We start from the raw sequence: 5,486 nt of genomic DNA on the forward strand, positions 1-5,486 counted from the left end.
CTGAGAAATTTAAAACTATTCACTAATTTTTAAAAATTTATCTTTATTGTTGAAAGTTTTACAGATATCACCCTTTCCCCCCATCGATCCCACTCCTGCCCCCTCCCCAGGCCACCCTCTTGTCTGTGTCCATGGGTTGTGCAGAAGGCACATAAGTTCTTGGTTAATCCCACACCAGCCTGTTGCATGCTTCAATGCCTCTGGATCTATACTACTTTTTAAATAACCATAATAAAACATGACAAGTTAACCTGTTTTTTAAAATGAAAGTAACCATATTTTCACAGCCAGAAAATGTATGTAGTGAGAGGAATAGCAGTGGAGACGAGTGTCAGCTGCTCTAGGTGTCGGCCTCTGGGAGTGAAAAGGGCAAAGGCAGATCACGTCTGAGTGTGGTTTTGTGAAGAAACTAGTTTTAACCTCACCAGGGTCCCCAAAAGGCAGTCAGGGATCCCAGGGGTTCTGGATCATTTGGTCCTCTGGGTCTCAACCCCCGCCCCCCGCCCCAGGGTACACCGTAATCCTGGGGGCAATGGGTGAAGGAGGGGACTGGGTCGGCCTCCAGGAACCAGCCGGGATGAGTTTGAGAGCCCCGGCCTGAAACGAAACGTGGAGCCGGGCATATTCGTAGGTTGTCTGGGAAGCCCCCAGGTGACTAATGTGTAACCAGGATTGAAATCTCTGTCCTGAGTGCTTTTCAAACTGGAACTATCAGGGCCCCACCCCACAGCCTTATTTAGGTTCAGAAGCTCTGGGAGTGGGCCCGGGCTGTAGAAGTTTTTAAACCTCAGGTGACCGGAGCATGCTGGCCCCCTGCCCTCCACCCACCCTTGCCCTGGACCGAATGTTGTTATTACCTGGAGAGCTTTACCGTATTGACACCTGGCGTTCCACCTGGGCCAGGTGGTTCTAAAATCTCCCCAGGTGTTTCTCCTGTGTCGCTGCCCGCCTGGTCCCCAGGGCCCCCTCCCACCCTTTCCTATGCAGCCCCCTTCGAGGCGCCTGATGAAAGGGGTGGGAGGACCCAGGCTGCAGGAGAAGGAATGAGCATCCATGGAGGGTTTGCTGTGTGCCAGGTGCTCTGTTAAAAATTTTACTTTTAAAAAACTTTATGCAACCCCAGAAATAATTAAGCAAAACCACAGTCCAGGGAGGGGAAGGATTACCAGAGGCACCCAGTACATGCAGAAAGATAAACTGGACCGTGCGGGCCTTGGGGCTTCCTATTTTTGGAAGCAGTGGTAACCTGAACTAAATGTTTCCAAATGAGCGTTCATATTTTTCCTTCAGTGTCTTCCCCCAACTCCAAACTTTCCAAAGTGAACTGGGACGCGAGGGATAGTCCCAAGCCAGTGACATTTGAGTTAGAGACGCAAAAGCCTGCGGTGGGCTCTTACCAGGCGGCCAGGGAACCGGACCCAGGGAGGGGCAGGCAGCCTGTCAGGACTTCAAGACCAGGCAAAAGAGCTGGCCTTGGGAGTTCCATAATGGTACGTGGTCCCAACTCACAGCTCCTGGAACCAGGATGGGAAATGCTGACCTTTACTGGCTCAGCTGGGAGGCACCTGGGAGGCAGGAGCTATTAGGCCCAGAGGGACTGGTGAAGTTTGCTGCTGGAAAAGCAGGTTTGCAAAGGTTCTGAGGAAGGAAAGCAGGATCGACTCTGGTGATAAACTAGCACCAGTACCCTGCTAGCTGCTGGGCCCAGCAGCTGGGGATGGAAGCCCAGATCCTCAGGGAGCCTGTGGGGCTGGGAACCCCGTTGTTACCGGTGGGAAGGGCGTCCTATGTATTGTTTTGGGGAGCATACGTAGCAGCTAGTCCGGAACTGGAAGGAGGCTATTTCAAGGGCAGGGAGTGGGGGCCAGTGCTGACATGCACCCATGTGTTTGTGCGGATGGACAAGTGAGCTCACTCAACACCTGGGTGCGAGGTGGGCACTCTGGGGAGATTTGTCCCCAAGGTCGGTTAGGCCACACTGAGAAGGGTTTGAATCAGCCAAAGATTTTACTTTTATTTTAAGCTCTAGCGCAGTGGTTCTCAACCTTGGCTGCACATTAGAATCACCTGGGAATCTTTTTAAAATCCTAATTTCTGGGCCTCATCCTCCGGAAATTCTGTTTCTTTGTTGCTAATGTTGTGGCCCCACCTCATAACAAAGAAACAGAATTTCCGGAGGATGAGGCCCAGAAATCAGGATTTTAAAAAGATTCCCAGGTGATTCTAATGTGCAGCCAAGGTTGAGAACCACTGCTCTAGCAGAACTTTGACTTGACAACTGTTTAATCTCAGATACAGTGGGGCCTTGACTTACGAGTTTAATTCATTCTGTGACAGAGCTCGTAACTCAAATTACTCATATGTCAAATCAAAAAGTGAAAGAGTGAGACACGTGATGCTGGGCTGATGTTGTGGCATTCACTGTGACGTTCGCTGCGCCAACTAGCGGTGGGGTATCTGAAGCTGGCTCCTAACCCGAATTTTAGCTTGCAACGCAAAGCAAAAAATCGGCTGAGAGACCGCTCGTATCTCTATCTCGAAAAACTCATTAGTTGGGACACTCGTAAGTCAAGGCCCCACTGTACAGACTACTTGGTGATAATTTTGGTACTGGGCTTAATTAGAAAATATCTTCTCTCTTTCGCTCCCTCTGTCAACCTCCCCCCACTCGCTCCCCCCCCCCCCCCCCCCCCCCCCCGCCCCAGGTCTGGTTTCAGAACCACAGAGCTCGAACACCAAAGCACTTCCAGAGGAGGCCCTGTGGGAAGGCAGCCGCGGCCCTAGGATCCCATCAGGGTGGATTCTACGCCCCTCCCCACTGCTCTGGCCTCCAGGGCCTTCTCCGCAACTGTGACTCCAACAGAACTCTCCAGAGCGATGCCGGCCGATTCTCCTGGGGGGTGGGGGGCCTTCCTAGTCAAGCTGTCTTCTCAGGGCACATGAAGGGGGAGACTTGTGGCCTGGAGACTCCAGCTAGGGCACTGGGGAAGCCTGGAAGCTTCCATCACTCTCTGTCCTCGGGCTTCAGCCTTGCAGCCCTGGGTCTACCTCCTGATCCCCTCCGACAGCCCTTCTCACAGGTGGAGGCTGGTGGCACAGGGATTCATTGCGGGGGACCCCAGGCTACTCATGGAACAGGGGTGCTGGGCCCTGCATGGGTGTGGGCAGCCTCCTCCCTCTGAGTGGCAGCCATGGGGGGGCTGACAACCTACACCTGCTCTGGAGCCGCTGTCCCAGCACCTGAGGGCCCAGGAGCAGCCACCCTGCCCCACTCCCTTCAGCCCGGGAACACTGGCCGGATCTTGCTGATTCAAGTCCTCTCCTTCCTATCAACGCAGAGGAGGTGCCTGCTGGGCGTCTGGAGTAGTTTCCATCCCTCCCTTGGAGTCAGGACCTTAGTGGGAGGCCTCGGGCACCCTGGCCCCCACCCCCTGCAGGAGCGCTTGAAGCTGCCACCACAGCAAGCAGTGGGAATGGGCCAAGCGAGGGAGGTCACCAGAGACAGGAAATCGGCCGTGGTTCCTCTGCACATTTCATACTGCACAGTGGGAGGGGGGAGACTTGTGGACTGTGTGTGGGGAGGTACTTGTGGACTGTATGTGGGGGGGGTACTTGTGGACTGTATGTGGGGGGGGGTACTTGTGGACTGTGTGTGGGGGGTACTTGTGGACTGTGTGTGTGGGGGGTACTTGTGGACTGTATGTGGGGGGGTACTTGTGGACTGTGTGTGTGTGGGGGTACTTGTGGACTGTATGTGGGGGGGGTACTTGTGGACTGTGTGTGTGGGGGGGTAATTGTGGACTGTATGTGGGGGGTACTTGTGGACTGTGTGTGGGGGGGGTACTTGTGGACTGTATGTGGGGGGGTACTTGTGGACTGTGTGTGTGTGGGGGTACTTGTGGACTGTGTGTGGGGGTACTTGTGGACTGTGTGTGGGGGGGTACTTGTGGACTGTGTGTGGGGGTACTTGTGGACTGTGTGTGGGGGTACTTCTGGACTGTATGTGGGGGGGTACTTGTGGACTGTATGTGTGGGGGGGTACTTGTGGACTGTATGTGGGGGGGTACTTGTGGACTGTGTCGGGGGGTACTTGTGGACTGTGTGTGGGGGTACTTGTGGACTGTGTGTGGGGGGTACTTGTGGACTGTATGTGGGGGGGTACTTGTGGACTGTGTGTGTGGGGTACTTGTGGACTGTATGTGGGGGGGGTACTTGTGGACTGTGTGTGGGGGGTACTTGTGGACTGTATGTGGGGGGGTACTTGTGGACTGTGGGGGGGTACTTGTGGACTATGTGTGGGGGGTACTTGTGGACTGTGGGGGGTACTTGTGGACTGTGTGTGTGGGGGTACTTGTGGACTGTGTGTGGGGGTACTTGTGGACCGTGTGTGGGGGGTACTTGTGGACTGTATGTGGGGGGGTACTTGTGGACTGTATGTGAGGGGTACTTGTGGACTGTATGTGTGTGGGGGTACTTGTGGACTGTATGTGGGGGGTACTTGTGGACTGTATGTGTGTGGGGGTACTTGTGGACTGTATGTGGGGGGGTACTTGTGGACTGTGTGTGTGGGGTACTTGTAGACTGTGTGGGGGGTACTTGTGGACTGTGTGTGGGGGTACTTGTGGACTGTGTGTGGGGGTACTTGTGGACTGTGTGTGGGGGGTACTTGTGGACTGTGTGTGTGGGGTACTTGTGGACTATGTGGGGGGTACTTGTGGACTTATGTGTGGGGGGGTACTTGTGGACTGTGTGTGTGGGGTACTTGTGGACTGTGGGGGGTACTTGTGGACTGTGTGTGGGGGGGTCCTTGTGGACTGTGTGGGGGGTACTTGTGGACTGTGTGTGTGGGGTACTTGTGGACTGTATGGGGGGGGTATTTGTGGACTGTGTGTGGGGGGTACTTGTGGACTGTATGTGTGTGGGGGTACTTGTGGACTGTATGTGTGTGGGGGTACTTGTGGACTGTATGTGTGTGGGGGTACTTGTGGACTGTATGTGTGAGGGGGTACTTGTGAACTGTGTGGGGAAGTATTTGTGGACTGTGTGTGGGGGGTACTTGTGGACTGTGTGGGGGGGTACTTGTGGACTGTATGTGGGGGGGGTACTTGTGGACTGTGGGCTGTGGTATGGAGCACTCTCACAGGCATCTCTCAGGGCAGAAGACCTAAGGGCTTTTCTTAGATGGGAGAAAAGGGGTTTTAAAATCTGTCTGTCCTGCCTTTTATTGACTTGTAAATATGGACCACTTATATAATGTTCTGTAAACCCTTGGAGGGAGGGGGGGGGTCGGGGGAGGGTTGCTGTGTGGAACTGTACCGGCCATCAATAAAACATGACATTCAACCTCGGTCGTTTCTGTGCCTCTCCCATGGTCCTCCCGCTGTATGCGGTGGCCACTGCCCTCAGCCTGGCCTTCGCAGTGCTCCGTGACCAGGTCTTCCGTTTCTCCCTGTGTCCGGCCACATGTGGCTTCTCTCTGAATGGTG

The sequence above is a fragment of the Myotis yumanensis genome, unplaced genomic scaffold, assembly GCF_028538775.1.
Source record: "Myotis yumanensis isolate MYYU_CA2020_CCGP unplaced genomic scaffold, mMyoYum1.0.hap1 SCAF_21, whole genome shotgun sequence".
Lineage (NCBI taxonomy): Eukaryota > Metazoa > Chordata > Mammalia > Chiroptera > Vespertilionidae > Myotis > Myotis yumanensis.